The sequence below is a fragment of the Panthera pardus genome, unplaced genomic scaffold, assembly GCF_024362965.1.
Source record: "Panthera pardus isolate Hobbes unplaced genomic scaffold, ASM2436296v1 HiC_scaffold_24, whole genome shotgun sequence".
Classification (NCBI taxonomy): Eukaryota; Metazoa; Chordata; class Mammalia; order Carnivora; family Felidae; genus Panthera; species Panthera pardus.
This window is the reverse complement of record NW_026526810.1, coordinates 131,007,927-131,027,714: the sequence shown is the minus strand read 5'-3', so window position 1 is coordinate 131,027,714 and position 19,788 is coordinate 131,007,927.

The following is a 19,788-nucleotide window of genomic DNA, read 5'->3' as shown; positions in this document are numbered from 1 at the left end:
AAAACCTCTCTGACCTCAGCCGCAGCAATTTCTTACTTGACACGTCTCCAAAGGCAAGGGAATTAAAAGCAAAAATGAACTACTGGGACCTCATGAAGATAAAAAGCTTCTGAAGAACCTAATCGTAACAACTCTTAATAATCACCTGTCCTCTCCTTGCTTCTGATTCTCCTGGAGGGTTTCCCTTCTCTTCCCCCAGCCGACTTTTCTCTCTCCCAGGCCCTCTATCTCGGCCATCTAGCTGTGGGTCACTCCTGCATACCATGCCCTGTCTTTATAGGCTCTGAGCCCCCACACCGCCCAGGGTGGACCCCACAGCTGCCCTTCCGGAAGGCTGCATCCCTCGTGGGTTCAGTCTGTTCTGATCTCTGCCGTTGTAGTGATCAGGTGGAAAGATACAACCACGGGGTGGCAATATCATGTGCAAATCTTTATGTGCTGTAGTTCTGACAAGTCTGCATGTGAGAGAAGGCCCTCAATGCATGGTCCTGTCGGGGGACAATGGCAGAAGGAGGGAGGGCCACCACCCAGAAGGGGATGAAGGCAAATGAACTCCCGGGGAGAGAGGGGGCTTGGAGAGGGGTCTTACAAGCCTAGGTGATGTTGCTCCCAGAGGGGAGTCCTGGGTCAGAGGGCATCAGAAGGCAGCCTCGGCGTGAGGTCTTTCTTTATGGGTGCAGGGTTTCTCTTACCCGTGGCTCACAGACGTCGCGCACAGTTTCTCAGGGTATGTAAAGCAAGCGGGGTCTCCTTGGCTCGAAATCTGCTGGTTTGGGCTGGGTTGAAAACAATTCAATGTGTCAAAACTGGAGTTTGGTGAAGGCGGGCCCTGGCCTGCGGCTTCATTCACATGTTGCAGTTGGTGCCCGCTGTTGGCTGAGGGGTCTCAGCTCTGCTAGGTGTGGTGGCTCGTCCCCCGGGAAGCAGGACTGGACCTCCTTGTATGTTAACGGACCCTCCCGAAATGTGCAAGCACTTACCGCCTCTGCTTGCATCACGTTTATTTCTGTCTCATTGGCCAAAGTGAGTCCTACAGCCAGGCCAGCGTGGTTGCAGGGGACTGCAGCAGGACAGGGCTCCCTGCAGGTGTGGCTCTCCAAGACCGTTACTATGATAGCCTATTACAACTCGTAAGCCACAAGGAAGGTTTCTTATAGGGCGTCCACTTTTCTGTGTGTTGGCGAAAAAACATTTTTTTTTTAGCCTGGAGCCCAATCAGGAAGTTACTCTTTCTGATAAATAGCAGATCCTGACCGAAGGACTTTGAGGCAGGTCGGTTGACTCAGGGCAGCACAAGTGAGAGAGCAGGAAAAAGGAGACAGGGAGGGGAGAAAACCCTATAAAGTCCGCGAGGATCCCTCATAGCATGACCCCATCCAGAGGCCACTGGCAGGGTTGCCACTGTGGGAACCCGGGGCTTAATCCTGCTGGGGTCCCTCTGAGAAGCCATGGGGGCGGGCCTCAGTTTACATCAGTGGGAAGGCTGCAGCATTTACTCACCTCCGGCTGAGCAGCGATAGCAACTTCCAAGTGGATGGGGAAAAACCGGAAGGCGGAGCAAAAGAGTCAGGTGCACGCTGGGAAGCTGTTGGTGGGTTGAAGTCGGCCCACCCAGCTGCAGGTGCACCAGTAGGCTGAGGCGACGTGGGCCAGCGCATCAATGGCATCCGATACAGAGAGACAGAGACGTCCCTCCCATCACCAAAATGCAGGTAGAGTGCAGGCGACACCCACGGGCAGAATCTGGAGCCCAGGGGCAGGGGGAGAGAGGACCAAGCTCCAGGGAAATCCGCACCTCGGTAATGCAGGGCCATTGCCGGGGACTCTCCTGAGCAGAGTGGAGGGAACGAACCACACCCAGAATCACCAGCGAGAGCGATTTAGTACCGAAGGTGACTTTCGGGTAACTGCACACATAGAGACACAGATATATTCTGCCAAGAGAAATAAGGCTCTGACTCCAGAAGCGGTCTCCTTCCTGGTATTCTCGCTGTGGAACGAAAACTACTTGGGATCCAGAAGGGCCTCCCCTATCTCCTGGCAAGAACAGAAGCAGGAGTGAGTAGCAGAATTCTATGTGGGAGCCGCGGTTGCCGTGAACCATTACATGCTGAAGTTAAGAGCACAGTTAACTGTGTGTACCTTAGTTCGTGGATTCCAAAAAGCACGTGGTTTTTTTTCACATTTCATATTTCCAAAATCAGGATGCATTTTACAATGATAACTGGCAGCATTTGTTTGTTGCTTGGCGATACATAAAATAATGGTGCACCTTGTGTTTGACAGCCTCTTAGGCACGATGAACTGTGGAAGCACGTTTCAGAGGGTGAGTTCAACCGGGTTGGAATAATCCTTTCGTGGACTAAATTGAATAACGCCTTTAAACCAGTTACAGAGAGCTGTCTAAACCTCCTGCCATTTCCAGGTAAGGTTCTGGGGCCCCAGGGAGACCCAAAGAGAAGCCTGCAGCCTTCCTTACAGAACATTGCTTGAAAAAATTTTTTTTCAATGTTTATTTATTCTTTTTTTTTTTTTCTAAAATTTTTTTTTTTCAACGTTTTTAATTTATTTTTGGGACAGAGAGAGAGACAGAGCATGAACGGGGGAGGGGCAGAGAGAGAGCAATGTTTATTTATTCTTGAGAGAGAGAGAGAGCACAAGTCGGGAGGGGCAGAGAGAGAGGGAGACACAGAATCCGAAGCAGGCTCCAGGCTCCGAGCCGTCAGCACAGAGCCCGATGCGGGACTCCAACCCACAAACCGCGAGATCTTGACCGGAGACAAAGCCGGACGCTTAACCGACTGAAACACCCAGGCGCCCCCCAGAACATTGCTTTTAAAGCACCTTCTTGCACCTGGGGTACACAAGCTATATTTTATTACTCGAGACTTCAGCTTTCAAAAGAGCTTCCACGGCTACCAAATGCTAAGGGACCCAACAAGAATGCAGCAACAATGACAGAACTCTGAGCGGGGCGGGGATCTAGACTAAGATTTGGTTCAGCAGAACACAGCCGAAGGCCTAGAATGATCCAGATTAAACAGTGAGAGGTTCATCACTCTCTCATGTGGAAGAAGCATGGAGAGAGGGTAGTTCTGGGCTGGTACAGTACTTCCAAGGTCCCCAGGGATCCAGATTCTTTCCATGTTTCTTACCCAATCTCCAAGCACATTGTTTTCATCCTCAGAGTTATCTCATGGGCCAAGATGGCGGCTGGAGCCTCATCTACACTGCAGGCTGGAGGAGAGGAGCAAGGCAGAGGGGAGACAGGACTCCCTCCCCACCTCCTTTCCAGAAAACTCCACAGAAGCTCCAGCCAGCCCCTTCTGCATGCATCGTTGCATTGGCCAGGGGAGATTCCCACAGGCTAACTGGAGATGTGGGGTAAGGAGTGACAGCCCCATGGAAGGTCGCAGAAAAGTGCAGCAGGAAACGGCACCAGCCTTCGGGGTGAGGCTCGTCACAGGTGTGTTTAGGAGGACGCCACCAGGAGGCCCAGAGGCCAGGCTTCCAGTGCTGACACGGGCTCTCTGCCCACGGCCCGTTACAGACCAGATCCGTCCACCAGAGGCTGCAGAGGAAGAGACCATCGTCCCCATCTCCGCGACAGGAGAAGGTCCCAAGTGGGAAAGTGTGAAGCTGTCAAACGCGCCTTCTGCTTTCGCTTCCAGAAGCCACCGTGGGCTCCCGCCTCTGCCACCAGGCCCCTGGCTCCCGCGAGCACACTCTGGGCCGCGGGGGGCCAGGGGGCCTGGTTATTAATGTACTTTCCAGGCGGGAGGTCCAGGGTGGGCCTTTCTTCATGGTCACCGGTGGTCTGTGCGTCCCACCACCTCCGCAGGGATGGCGAAACGTTCTTGAAAGAGGAAAATTAACCAGAAAGCGACGCCCAAAGAAAAGTCGGCTCTCGAAAAGTTTGTGCGTGTTGCAAAGCATTATCTTTAAGTCCTCCAGCTAGGCTAAAAGCCTACCCCATTCCTCCCTGGGATTTCTAGTGAATTAATAATGCCGCTGATGAATATTCAAAAGTAGGCAGCTATTGTGCCTCCAAGCACATAATTAATTATTCATTACACATTTTTATTCACTGAATTAAAAAACACAGGGTGCTCTGGGAAACGAAGGGTACTTCACGACAGGGGCATGAAATTCCGCACTGCCCCTTTAAGGACTATTATTCTCTATGTGTGGTTACCAAGCAACATAAATGCCGGGCAATTAGATCATGGGTTGTCCCTGAAGACTGATGGGATAATAAGCAGTAGTTAAGTATTAAGTTGACCCAGCGAAGGTCCCATGTGAATAAACCTGGGTAGGACCACAGCTGGTGTCTTTTAAATGAAACTTTTACATTAATACCGTGCAAAAGGTGAGCCTGTTCGAGGAGCACACGGCGGCAAAACTCGCTCATCTGCAAACCCTGCGCAGGTTCCTTGTGTCCTTTTTCTGACACCGCCGCGCTTGCGAAGGTGCACGGGGGAGCATGCTGTCCACTGCCTAACCGGCTCCCCTCCAGGGGGCAGCCGGGCTGAGACGGCAGGATGCACGGTCAGCCTCCCCGGGAAAGAAGATACAGGAACAGAGGGCCTTCTGAGCAGGGAGCCGGTGGAAGTAAGAAAGGCTGAGTTCCTCCAGCCGATGGGGCTGAAGTCAGAGCACAGACCAGCCCTGGCGGGAAGGCCTGGCAGAGGAGACCCCTTCCTGGATTCCAGCCCCGGACAGGTCTTCCTGCCTTGACCCCGGTATCGAGTCCTGACTAGTCAGATCCTGGTCATGTCTGTATCTTCAGAGTCCGGCACATAGCGGGCTCAACAAATGATTAGTGAATAAATACCGAGGGTTTGGGACACTTTATTAACCACGCCATTGGATTATAAAGCAAAGCTTGGACTCATGACTATGGTTGTTAGCTTACAAATCTATCGGCACCCTTCCTAAATGCCTCCTGACTGCTGCCAGCAGGGATGCCATATACAGTTGTATGGGATGTGCACTGCACAAAGGGTACACAGCCAAAGGGGTGAGGAGAGCCAGAAATCTGGCCTGTGGTCCAACTGCCAAGTCATACGCTTGTCCAGAGGGGCTACCTGTTTCCAATCCTCACGAAGGTCGTGACTGGGGTGACAGCAGCCCTCACTGTAGTTAGAATGTGGGTGGCAGGAGAGGACAGCTGGTTCTAAGGAAGTAGACCCAGTGGTCCTGACAAGAAAGAAGCCACAGTCAGTATACACAGGCAGAGCCCAGGGCCCAGAAGGTCACAGGCATCACCAGCATGATTCAAGGGAGAAAAGCTCTTGGGCAGAGCCTACTTCCTCTCTGTCCTGCATGGCCCCTGGCGTGTGGCTATATCTAGCCTAAGGACAAGACAGAGGCCCTCAGTTCACCCTCACTGCTGATTTAGGGACACGGAGAGCAGGTATAGGGTGACAGTAGTGAGAAAGATAGAAGCCGGGACATTTTTATTAGTGTGAATCTCCCAGCGGCCCTGTGGGGTGTGTATATATCCCCATTTGCAGATGGGGAGACTGAGGCTTCGAGAAGAATTTAATCAACCTGCCCATTGTCACAGAGCCAAAGAGGAACCAGGGTTTCAATCCAGACAGGTTGGCTCCGGATCCCATGCTCTTAGCCGGGGTCCTGGGGGCCTCTGTTGGCAAAGCTAAGCTCACAGCTGCTGGATGACTGAGTGGTCAGGGCAGGGGAGGGGGGGTGCTTGAGGAGGCAGGCAGCAGCCGTTTACCACTGGAAAACACTTCAGTGTTCTAACGACTGGTGCAATCATGCAGGTGCCTCTCTGCCAAGGGGCAGCCTGCCTTGAAGCATCGTTTTTTACCGCCTCAAAGGTTCCCATGGGTCTGAAGAGAGGCGGAAGGAAGTCAGCCCAAAGCAGAGTCGTGAGCAGAGATCAGAGTCTGTATTCAGCCAGTGCAGGAACCACTAGGCAGCAGAAGACGACAGGGCTGGGGACTCAAGGGCAGCCAACTTTTCAAGACCTGGGCTGGGGCCTTCCCAGCCCTCTGCCCAGGTGGAGAACTTAAAGGCACCACCAGGCAGCTGAAGAGCAGAAAACGGGGCTGAAGATTCCATCCTGGACCGGGCAGGTCCCCCGACAGAACACGCTTGGACCCAACCCCCATCCAGCATCTCCCCTCTGGTCAAATAAAGCCTTTGGGCTGGAAAATCTCCGAGGAGAGTTTTGACAATAGCATTTTATGATTCCATGTTTCTAACCAACGCAAACACTACTGAAGGAAAAGGAAAAATAAAAACATCTGCACTGTTTGCCATTGAGGTTTTGTGTGTGTGAGTCTGTGTGTGTTTTTAAGCTCAGAATGTCCTGGGATCCCCACTGGTGACGGGAGATGATGGTTTTATTGTAGTTGTAGATCATTAATTTTGCAGACAAAAATGTGAAAACATAGCTTATCTCTGTCTGCAGACACTTTGCTATGCCAGAGCATGAAACAGTTCTCGGGTGAAGATAAAGAACCACTGTCTAGAGTTTTGTGATATGAAGCAGAGAAGACAATTCCCCCCAAAGCTAAGTGGGCTCCATGCAAGACAGAAGAGGTATGACTACAGGAGTCTCTAGGTAAGGAGTAAAGTTTGTCAGGCAGGAAGAGAGAATAGCGACTGGAGAAGCTCTGAGAAAAGCCAGAGGAACACCCCCATTCCGCTACACTTTCACCCCAACCCACCCCTCCTACCTGGTCCTGTGTGGACATCCCCGAGCTACTGTTGGGGCACTAGCTATCACCATGATTTCCTTCCTTTCCACGTGCTTTTCCTGAGAACAAGAACTTTATCTTAGGTGTGTTTGTTCTCTGGGCTCCTAACACAGTGCCTGAGACAGAATGAACATTTGATAAAGGTTTGATAATTGAAAGTTGGATGGATGGTTGGATGGATGGATGGTTGGATGGAGGGATAGATGAACAGATAGATGGAAGGATGGATAAAAGGAAGGAAGGGAGGAAGGAAGGAAAGGGGGAGGGAGGAAGGAAGGAAGGAAGGAAGGAAGGAAAGATGAAAGGAGGGAAGGGAAGGGAAGGGAAGGGAAGGGAAGGGAAGGGAAGGGAAGGGAAGGGAAGAAGAATAAATGGATGAGTAACCCAGGGATTCTCAGTGGCTTCTCTCTACATTTTAAGGGGGCAGAATTTGCAAGTTGGAGAACTTACTAGAACATCTGTTCTTACGAAGGTCCTCCAGGCCTTCCCATGACTGCATCTTTAACTCTGAACCCTTAAAAGTCACTGCTAGCAGAACATTCTGGTATAGCAGGGCAAAGAGCAATGATAAAACTGGGCTAAACACTACACACCAAATTGAGAAGCGGTTGTTCATGAAAACCTATCGCACTTCAGGTACAAACAATGCAAGCATACAGCATTCTTGCCCGGGGCTGCGCCTAGCCCTCACCCTAGATCCTTCTCGCGAGGTGGGATGCTCCAGGAAAGCCAGTAGCTTTGATGACAGAGGGGCGAGTTGACTGGGGTGGAGCACTGAGTAACCCCTTACCCGGTGGTGTTGTCAGTACCAGGAGCAGAATGTCAGTGGCAACTGAACAGGGGAGACCAGCCCTCGAGCTAGTCTGAGCCTTTGATTCTCATTAGGGCAAATACAGACCAGCCGACCAGCCAGAGACTGAACAGGCAGATGTGGGAAATGAGACAAAAGTTAGCCTTGATAGGCTCTTGACACACTCATGCACGAGAGACTGAAGAGGGCCCAAGCTGTACAGATATCCTAGGCTGACTGTAAGCCTCCACATAGGCACTGAGAAAATGTGAACAAAAAAGCAGTCTTACAAACTGCTTGAACTTGGAATACATCTCTTTATCCATACACACCAACCCGTCAGCAGAGGGTTGAAGCCTTACCTGTTCCAAGTGTCTGAGCAATCATTGCCTGACCAGGAGGCAATACGGACACAGGGTAAGTTCTAAGTAGCCAGGCTTTAAGAGTGGGGGGCGGGGGGGTGCCTGGGTGGCTCAGTTGGTTGAGCGTCCGACTTCGGCTCAGGCCATGATCTCACGGTTCATGAGTTCGAGCCCCGCGTTGGGCTCTGTGCTGACAGCTCAGAGCCTGGAGCCTGCTTCGGATTCTGTGTCTCCCTCTCTCTCTGCCCCTCCCCTTCTTACACTTTGTCTCTCTGTCTCTCTGTCTCTCTCTCTCTCTCTGTCTCTCTCTCTCTCAAAAATAAACATTTTAAAAAAGAGAGAGAGAATTTGAAAAACAAAACCAAAAACCTAAGCAGAGACATCTGTAGCTACACTCTGAGGGAAAATAGATTCCACACGCTAAGTTCAGGCAAGTTATTAAACGACAATCAAACAGCCAAAACCACCACCTTTGGGGGCTGAGAGGATCCAAATCCAGAATTACCATAATATATAATCTTTAATTTCTTAGTTTTCCACGAGAAATTATGACATCTGGAAGAAACTGGAAATTGTGAGTCAGGCTAAGAAAAGAAAAACAAAAAAAAGCCATCAGTAGAAACTTTGTCTAAGGGGGCCCAGATATTGGAATTAGCAGATAAGAACATCAAAGCGGCTATTATAGATAGGTTCAGAAAAAAACATCTTTTAAAAAACTAAAAGGAAGTATGATGGCAATGACTCAACAAACAGAATATTGACAAAGATAGATATTATTTTAAAAAGAACAAAATGTGAGGGGCACCTGGGTGGCTGTCAGTTGAGCGTCTGACTTTGGCTCAGGTCATGATCCCACAGTTTGTGGGTTTGAGCCCTGTTTTGGGCTCTGTGCTGACAGCTCAGAGGAGCCTGCTTCCGATTCTGTGTCTCCTTCTCTCTCTGCCCCTCCCCCACTCATGCTTTGTCTCACTCTGTTTCTCAAAAATAAATAAATGTAAAATTTTTTTAAGAAAATAAATTAAAAAAGAACAAAATGTGAACAAATGCTTCTTAACAAAATGTTAAGAAGCATATGGTAATCCCCAGAGCAACCACTAAAAATTAAATAAACAAATAACCAGTAAATAGACCTACAAATTGTTTTTTAAAGCCAATGAAAGAATTAGGATGCTAAAATTCTATTTAACACAAAAGGAAATGGAGAGGAAGAAACAAAAGAAAAGACATGAGGCATAGAGAAAAGAAATGGTAAAATGAAGACATAAACCCAATCACATCAATAATTACATTTAATGCGGGGCACCTGATGGCTCAGTTGGAGGAGCGTGGGACTCTTGATCTCAGGGGTCTTGAGTGCAAGCCCTACGCTGGGTGTAGAGATTACTTAAATAAATAAATATTTTAAAAATAATTACATGAAATGAAAGTAGACAAAACACTCCAATAAAAAGGCAGAGGTTGACAGACCAAAAAGGCAGAAGTTGACAGACTGGATTAAATTTAAAAAAAAAACAAGATCCAGGGGCACTTGGGTCACTCAGTCGGTTAAGCGTCAACTTCCGCTCAGGTCACTATCTCACAGTTCGTGGGTTCGAGCCCCGCGTCGGGGTCTGTGCTGACAGCTCAGAGCCTGGAGCCTGCTTCAGATTCTGTCTCTCTCTCTCTCTCTCTGCCCCTCCCCTGCTCACGCTCTGTCTCTCTCTGTCTCAAAGATACATAAACATTAAAAAATTTAAAAAAAAGAAATATAGGGATAGGGAAGGACACTTCAGAATGATTAAAATGATCAACCTATTCGCAAAATATAATAGTTATAAGTATATGCATATCCAACAGAGTCTCAAACGTATGAAACAATCACTAACAAAATTGAAAGGACATATATTGCTGCATTATTCACAATAGCCAAGTAGAAGCAACCCAAATGTCTGTCAGTAAATGAATACATAAACAATGTGGTATATCCATGCAATAGAATGTATCCAGCCTTAAAGAAAGGTGATTCTGTCTCATGCTACGACGTGAATGTACCTTGAGAACATTATGCTAAGTGAATAAGCTAGTCACAAAGAGACAAATCCTATATGGTTCCACATATAGAAGTTATCTAAAGTAGTGAAATTCATAGAAACGGGAAGCAGAAGAGTGGTTACCAGGAGCTGGGGAGGGGAAAATGGGCAGCTATTGTTTAATGGTATGAAGTTTCAATTTTGCTAGATGAAAAAGTCCTAGAGATCTGTTTACCACCATGTGAATATACTTAACACCACCGCATTGCACACCTAAAACTGGTTAAGACGGTTGTTTTACACTATTTTTCACCACATTTCAAAATATTTTTAATTGAAAAAAGAAACAATTCATTAATAAGAGTGGCAGATTTCAATACCCACTCTCAATAGTTTATAGAATAACTAAACAAAGGAGCGAGAACACAGAAGACAACACTACCAACCAACTTGACCTAACCAACACCAGTGGGATCGTCACCAATGACAGCAGAATACACGTGCTTTTCAAGCACACACAGAACATTCTCAAGGCTAGATTACATTCAAAGCCATAAAACAAGTCTCAGTGAATTTAAAAGGATTGATATCACACAAAGTATGCTCTCTAGTCATAATGAAATTAAAATCAAAAACAGAAAGAAATTGAGAAAATCGCCCCAACTGTTTGGAAATTAAACAGCACGCTTCTTTATGACCTATAGGTCAAAAAGCCCACAAGAACAATTAGCAAATGTTTAACTGAATGAAAATAAAAACAAACATCAACTTTTCTTGGATGTGCTAAAGAGTGCTTAGAAAGAAATATACATTTGTATTAAAAAAGAAGAAAGGTCTCACATTAATAACTTAAGTGTCCACCTTAAGAAACTAAAAAACAAAGAACAAAATAAATCCAAAGCAAGCAGAGAGAAATAAATAATAAAGAGCGGAATCCAGTGAAACATAAAACATAAAAACAATAGAGAAAAGCCATGAAACCAGAAGTTTATTTTTTCAAAAAGATCAGTAAAGTTGACAAATCTTTAGTCAGATGCTCAAGAAAAAAAGAGAGAAAACACAAAATAGCAAGATCAGGAATGAAAAAGGAAGCATCACTACCAACCAGAAGTTGAAAAGGATTTTAAGAGACACTATGAACAGCTTTATGCCAACAAATTAGACAACTTATGTGAAATGAACAAATTCCTAGAGAGGTACAAATTACCAAAACGGACTCAAGAAAACATAAAAATATATGAATAGATCTATAGTCTATTTAAAATGTTCAATTACTAATTGAAAATTTTTCCCACAGATAAAAACCCAGGCTCCAGTGATGAATCCTATTGAATATTTAAAGAAGAAATAATACCAACCCTTCACAAACTTTTTCACAAAACGAATTTTATTAGACAGTATTACCTTCATACCAAAGGCAAACAAGCCACCACAAGAAAACTATAGATCAATGTACCTCATGAACACAGATGTAAAAAACTTCAACAAAGTATTAGTATACTCAATCTAGCAATATATAAAAAGGATTTGTCCCAGAAATGCAAGGTTGGTTTAAAATCTGAAAATTGTTTAATATGATACCTTATATTAACAAAATAAGGGACAAAAGTACATGAACAACTGAAGATACAGAAAAAAATATTTGACAAAATCTAACATGTATGATTAAAAACTCTCAACGAGTAGGAATAAAAGGGAAATTCCTCATTGCTAATATCCTACTTAATGGGGAAAGACTGCACACTTTCCCCCTACAATCAGAAACAAGACAGAATGTCCATTTTCACTGCTTCCGTTCAAGATTGTGCTGGCACTTCTAGCTGGTGCAGTCAAGCGAGGGAGATAAATAAAAGGTATCCATATTGGGGCACCTGGGTGGCTCAGTCGGTTAAGCGTCCGACTTTGGCTCAGATCATGATCTTGCTGTTTGTGAGTTCGAGCCCCACATCGGGCTCTGTGCTGACAGCTCAGAGCCTGGAGCCCGTTTCCGATTCTGTGTCTCCTTCTCTCTCTGACCCTCCCCCATTCGTGCTCTGTCTCTCTCTGTCTCAAAAATAAATAAACGTGGAAAAAAAAGGTATCCATATTGGAAGAGAAATAAAGCTGTCTTTATTCACGGATGACATGATTTTATATGTAGAAAAGCCTAAGACACACTTGCACACGCGTGCACACACACACACACATACACACACCTGCTAGAACTTATCAAGGAGTTCAACAAAGTTACAAGATATAATATTAATACACAAAAACTAATTGTACTTCCGTATCCTAACAACATACAACCTGAAAATGGAATTAAGAAAAAATGCCATTCACAATAAAAGAATAAAATATTGAGAACTAAATTTAACAAAGAAATGCAAAGTTTGTACAGTGAAACTACAAAACATTGCTGAGAAGATTTAAATAAATGGAGACACAATCCACACACATGGATTCAAGACTGAATGTTGTTCAGATGACAATTTTGCCCAAATGTATCTATACATTCAACATAATTTCAACTGAAATACCAGTAGGCTTTTTTTTTAATAGAAATTGATTAGCTGATCCCAAAATTCATATGGAAATTCAAAGGACCCAGAATAGCCAAAACAATTTTTAAAAAGAAGAAGAAAAAACATACACTATCCAACTTTAAAGCTTACTATAAAGCTACTTGAATCAAGGTCATGTGGTATTGGCATAAGAATAGGATAAGGGGCACCTGGGTGGCTCAGTCGGTTAAGCATCCGACTTCGGCTCAGGTCATGATCTCACGGCTCGTGAGTTCGAGCCCCACATCAGGCTCTGTCCTGACAGCTCAGAGCCTGGAGCCTGCTTCAGATTCTGGGTCTCCCTCTCTCTCTGCCCCTCCCCTGCTCATGCTCTGTCTCTCTCTGTCTCAAAAATAAATAAAAACATTAAAAAATTTAAAAAAAAAGAATAGGATCAATAGAACAGAATTGAGAGTCCAGATTATTACACTATTACATTTATGATCAATTGAGTTTGACAGAAGTTCTAAAGCAATTCCATAAGAAAAGTCCTTTCGGCAAATAGATATCCATATACAAAAGAATGACTTTAGACTCTTACCTCACACCATATACAGAAGGTAATTCAAAAAAGTAATTCAAAACGGGTCATAAACTTAAATATGAAAACTGTACAGTTTCTACGAGAAAATTTAGCAAAATACTTTGAACCTTGGGTTAGGCAAAGATTGCTTAGATACAACACCAAAAGCATCATCCACACAACAAAAAAATCATAAATTCAGCTTCCTCAAAATTAAGAACATGTGTGCTTCAGAAGACACCAGTAAGAAAATGAAAAGAGAAGACACATACTGGGAGAAAATACTTGTTAAATCATATATTTGATAAAGGATTTATATCCTGATTCCATAAAGAACTCTTACAACTCAGGATTTAGAAAACAAAAAACCCAACTGTAAAACAGACTTCACTGAACAGACATCACCAAAGAAGATAGACAAATGGGTAATAAGCCCATGAAAAATGTCACCATCATCAGTCATTAGGGAAATGCAAATCAAAACCACCATTATATACCCACTGGCATGGCTATCATCACAAAGACAATAAAAATCTTGGCAGGGCTGTGGGAAGACTCAGACCCTCACACACTGTTGGTGGGGGTGAAAGATGGTTCCGCCATTTTGGAAAGCAGTATGGCAATTTCTTCAGAAGTTAAACACAAATGTACTACCCAACAGAGCAGTTCCGTTCCTAGGTATCTGTTCAAGAAACACGAAAACATTTGTCTGCACAAAGACTTATACATGAATGCTCACAGCAGCATTATTCGCGATAGCCAAAAAACTCGAGACAATCCAAATGTTCAACCGGTGAACAGATAAACACAACTTGGTATATCTTTAAAACGGAATTTGCCCCAACAGTGAAAAAGGATGAACTGCTCAGACATGGTACCACTTGGATGAACACACCACACAAAGTGAAAGACAGCAGACGTAAAAGGCGTACGATTTCATTGACACGAAATGTCCCGGAAAGGCACATTTATAGAAACAGAGAACACAGACCAGTGGTGGTCATGAACTGGGGGTGGGAGCAGCCCCCAGAAATGGGCACAGGGGAATAACCAGGGTGATGAAAAGGTTCTAAAGCTGGAGGATGGTGATGATTCCACACCCCTATGAATTTAATGAACATCAAAGTATACTTCATTAAGGCTGTTGAAAAAAGCAAAACAAAACAGAAAAGGCAGTGCTCCAGGAGGGTGTTGGATCAAACAGGGGCCACCTGTACCCACATTCCCTTCCTTGTCAACCTGATCTTCCAGCTTCCGCGGGACCAACATGCCAGACCGTGCAAGGCAAATGCACACTTTCTTTACTGAAAGGTTAGGGTCGGGGCAATTTCAGAAGCAGAATTACAAGGCTGAAGGGCAAAGGTTAAGGTTTAGGACTTGGGAACTTCCCTGCATCTCAAAGAGATCACACCCACATTTTCTGGGCGCACCAGAGCTGCTCCTCCCTGAACCCTCAGTGCCTCCTACAGCAGCTGCCAGGCCTCATCCCAAGGGGCTCACTGTGGCTCTAGGGCGGGACCAGGTCTCCAGGCCAATAGGTGAGGCCCGCACACCTTCCAACTTCGGTGCCTTTAATCCCTCCTAAGAGCTGGGGCATGTGACTTCCTCTATCAGGTGACCATTTCAGTAAGCCCAGCTCCCAGTGGAGATTTCCTGTGGAGATCCCTAGAGAAACCACAGGGAAGAAATTCTGTTCTTCCTGTTTGAGACACCAGCCGGCCCTTAGAGCCTTTGGACAGCCACTCCCCCCCCCCAAAAAAAAACCTCTAGAACCGAGATTTTTGTTTCTTTCCCTTTCCTCCTGGGGGGCTACGGGTCTCACAAGAGAGCAGCCACCTTGGTTATAACCAGCCAGCAAGCACCAGCAGGAACCTGCCAGAAGATCATGCATGGGACCGAACTGGAGGGTGCTGCTTGGTCAAAGGGGCCAGGGTAGGTGGCTGGGAAAGGCAGAGCTCATCGGTTTGGGTGTGCTCACCCAGAATCCAGGATTTAAGCTCCTGAGGAGGACACCAGACAATGGTGCAGACTCACAACTACAATCGCCCCAGGAAGTGTGGACAAAACAACACCCACGCTGAGGCCGAAATGGCAGGATTGCCACGGCAGGCAGCATGAGAAGAGATGAGACGTCCACCAGTCTTGGGCTTGCCAGATGACGCGCGTAAGTTCAGAGGACACGCGAGACGATTCTGCTACATAGAAAGCCCTGGAAGATCCGTCCTTTGCCAAGCCGGTAAGAAATGGGTTGATTTGAAGAGTGTCGGCACCATCATGTTCCCTGGGCACTCCCCTCTGCATGGCCAGGGCTGATGGTGGAAGGTGCCAGCACAGAATCCGTTGCACTGACAGCAACAGGGATGAGAGCCACCAGGAGCCAGGAGGGTGGGAGTGGCAGCCAAGGGAGTCCAAACGGGGTGCAAGCCGATGCAGCTTCCTTACAGCCCCGCTCAGTGGTGGCCTTGAAGGCAGCAGGGAAGGAAGATCGTCCGAATGAGTGGAACCCAAGTGGTGCACCTGTTCATCCACCTCTGTGATCTTGTGGTCAATGGCAAACAACTGCATCCTCAGCCGGCTGGTGAGGGGCTTGGAAAGAGAAAGGTTGGAAGATGCAGGACATTTCCATTCCTGGGAATAAGCCTGGACCTCAGGAGGTTCCACTGGCCACACTCAAGGTCACAGCCCTCGCTCGGCAGGGAAACCAGGAGTCACCAGGCAGTCTGATTCCCGAGGCCACTGCATGCCCGCACAGCTCTCCCAGCTATGATGTGAAAGAGATCGCTGCCTGGTGTCCGGCTGATAGGGGCCCGGGGGGGGGGGGGGGGGGGGGCGGGCACTTTCATGTGAGCAAACAGAGGACCAGCGAGGGAACAATTCAGTGCAATGGGTTTTCCTGAGGAGTGGGGACAGTCCCATCCCTGATGAGAGCCAGGCTTCAACAGGACTGAGAGGACCGTTATCGGGGACAATCACAAAGGCCCCAGCCAACTCTCTGAGGAAAGGATTCTCTGACTCCATGCATGACATTCAAATCCCCCTGCCCTGAGTGGACTGGATGCTTCCAGCTGACGGTGATGTGACGACAGGCAGAGTTCAGGCCGCCACAGAAGGCCTCAAACTGGACTGAGGCCTGACCCGGCTTCTGGAAGGTGGCCGACGGCTGGTGGCGACTCTGATCGCCCTGAAGCAGGAGGCCAGACCGCATGACGGCTGGAGGTCCGTCCGGGATCTCAGTGCCCTTGACCACATCCCAACAGGGGCTTCATGGACGCTCTAGATGAGCGAGGTAATGAATGCCGATCAGCCTTGGAGGACGAACCCTCCGGAGACGCAGACCGAGACACGCCCCTCTAGCTCCACTTTGCTCGTGTTTTCGTCCCACGCCTGGAAGGAATACACGCCTTGCAGCCATGTGTGTGTGCGCGAGGTGTGACCTGTGCATCAGCACCAGCCTCTGGGCAAGACCCTTGGCTCCAAATTCCTCGTTGGCACAACCTCGGGCCTTGGGCTTCCCAGAGGGGAAGGGGGATCCCTTTCCCTGAGGCGGCGACTTCTCCCTCGCCACCCACCCCAGCCAGCAAGCCGGACTTCGGAGGACCTCCGAGTAGCTCTTCCTTGAGAAGAGTGCCAAGCTCTACTCAGGGCCCCCCTTCTTCAGTCCCGCTTTAGATCAAAGTGAAGCTGAGAGACCAGCAAACTGGATCCTCTGGGATTTAATCATCTCACCCGGGACTCATTCGCTCATGGAACAGGCTTGTCTCACGCCGGGCCTTTGCCCCTTCAGGCTCTCACAAAATGCCAGAGGCCGTGTGGCTTCTAAACGACGCATGCTTAGTTCTCGCGGCTCTGGAGGCTGGAAATCCAGGATCATGGTGCCGGCACGGTCAGGTTTGGGTGAGAGCCCACCTCCTGGTTCATGGCTGGTGGCTTCTCTGTGCCCTCAGGGTAGAAGAAGAGACCAGGGACCACGCCCCCCGCCCCCCCCACCCCCCCACCGCCCCGAGCCTCGAGCCTTGTTTGTGAGGAACTAATCCTATCACGGGGCTTCACCCTCCTGTGCACCTGAATCCCTCCCAAAGCCCCACTTCCTGATCTCGGCCCATTGAGCATCAGGATTTCAACATGCGAATTTGGGGGGTGGAGACGGGGGACACATTCAGATCATAGCAAGTGTCTAAGACACGGTTGACAAATGCTTTCTGAGAAAGGCCAAGTAGTAAATATTTTAGGCTCCGTGGGCCAGCCCGTCTCTGTCACAACTGCTTGACTCTGGCGTTGTGGTGCAAAAGCAGCCCTAGACAACGTGTAAACAAATGGGCATGGCTGTGTTCCAATAAAACTTTATTTACAAAAACATGCAGCAGACCAGATTGGCCCACGGGCTTTCGTTTGCCAACCCCTGCTCTAAGAACACAAAAGGAATAGATGTATCTGTGTGTGTGTGTGTGTGTGTGTGTGTGTGTGTGTGTGTTGGGAGAGGGGGGCAGGGGGTCCTCGTCTGAAATTTTGTAAAACTGTGGAAACGGGTCTTGATCATATAGCTTTGAAAAGCCAAGGCACGGCCAGCGGGTGACTTCTAACCCCACGTTCCCGACAGCACGGGCAGAGGTGGGACGGGAGGCCTGGGTTTGAGCCCATTCTCTGCCACTCACCAGTGTATAAGCCACTTCCACGACCTCTGGTTTCCTCGTCTGTAAAATGGAGATAATGATGCATATATGCACTGTGGTATTTTTTTTTTAATGTTTATTTATTTTTGAGACAGAGAGAGACAGAGCATGAACGGGGGAGGGTCAGAGAGAGAGGGAGACACAGAATCTGAAACAGGCTCCAGGCTCTGAGCGGTCAGCACAGAGCCCGACGCGAGGCTCGAACTCACAGACCATGAGATCATGACCTGAGACGAAGTCGGACGCTCAACCGACTGAGCCACCCAGGCGCCCCTGCACTGTGGTATTTTTACGAGGACGGAGTGAGACCATAAACGGGAAAGTGTTCCAAACACCATAAACCCAGGAGCCACCCCCTAAGTCCCTCCCCTGCGTCCACACGTTCAGTAAGGGCTACCGACCCTTCTCCCCCACACAGTTCTTAGATCTGTCCCCTTTGCTCTCACTGCGACTCACCTGTCACCTCCGACCTGGGTCACCGCTCTGGGCTCCTCAGGGCCTCTCAGACCCGCAGATCTACCCAGTGGAGGCCAAGGGCTCCACACCGCAGCCTCATGGAACTGCCCAGAATGAAAATAGCGTCCCCTTCCTGAGACCCTTCGGTGACTCCTCTTCGCCCTGTGACCCGTCCTTTGTCAGCCCAGCCATCCTCAGCCTGGGTCCCTCCCAGACTCAACCTCTATTTTCTTCTCTCGCCCCGCCGTCTGACCTCCAGGCCTTTGCCTACTCCTGCTTCTAGGGCCTTCCGCCATTCCTCACCTGACTCCCTTGGCCCAGAAGGCCTTCCCAAGGACCGTGGCCAGAACCGGTGACAACCAGCTCAGCTCACAGCACTGCCGTCAGGGATGACGGGGCCAGGCCTGGAGTGAACTCAGGTGAACTGCCGACCAACTCAGGGAAGCACAGACCTCCGCAGCCTGTGCTGTGCCAGTGCCCCAGGGGGCCAACCCCGGGAAGAACAGAGAGATCGAGGGGCAGGGCCGAAGCACCTGTTTGCTTAAGGGGCAGCGGCACGTCCTGCTGGGACCCTGGGCCCGCGGGGTCACACAGTTCCACTCTCTAAGCTTCGGTTCACTGGGCTTTCAAATGGGGTCATAATAATCGTGCCTCCTGGGGGCAGGGCTGTACATCGCCCAGGGTCAGCCGAACCTGCCCCCTGCAGTCGTCTGCTTTGGGACGCACCTGTCCCTCCTCAGCCCCCAACCCAAGAAGGCCCACTTCCTTCCCAGGGGCTGCAGGAGCTGCGAACGTGCTGCGAACCTACTTCTGTGGGAAGCTGCCTGGGGTACCAGTGAGAGCTGGTCTGGGGTCCGCGGCCCCCAGCCTGCCTCTCTGAGGGGTCCGGCCGGTGCCCCGCCCTCTGCCTCCCCCCTTCCTCCCTTTCCAACCTTCTCCCCTCTCCCCTCTGCTTCCTTCTGTGTTCTCTCTTTTCTCCCATCATCTGTCTGTCCCTCCTCTGTTTCATTTCCTTCTTTCTCTGTCCTCCCCTTCCTCCCTCTCTTCCCCTCCCTCTCTCCTTGCCTTTCTGTCTAGCTCTCTCCCTCTTCTGTGGCTGTTTCACTCCTATTCATCATACGCTCCCTTTCTCTCCTCTCTGTCCTGTGCAAAGAATTTTCCCCTGTTGCCTCCAGGCAAAGCTGGTGGAGAAGAATGAATTTTTCATTTGTTTTTCCATTATTCTGCTCCTGTACCCAAGAAGGTGGAACTCAGGTCGCCCTGTACGTGATAGAGATATGACACACGTTGATCTCCGAGTTTGGTTTTGTCGTTCCCCTGTGAAAGTCAGTCCCACCCAGGCAGGCGGGCACCAGGCCCAGGGCGTCAGAGCATCAGGCCGCGGGCGCGTCGAGTGGACTTAGCCCTGTGGGCAGTCAGGGTACCGGGGAGCTTTCCTTGGCCCAGTTCCCAACGGGAGGGCAAGAACCTGTTAGAAAATCCTCTCGAGTTTCCAAGGATGCTAGAAATCATATTTCCAGGCAAGGACACCAGTTGTGCACACACACACACACACACACACTGAAGGGAGATGGTGCAAAGGTCCCACCTGCCTCTCCGACAAATACATCAAGTGGGTCAGTTTCTTGGAGCCAGCGTGATGAGGAAGAAAGACCAGGGGAAAACAGATACTCCCCCTGGTGACTTTCACTTCCTTGCTCTGGTTTC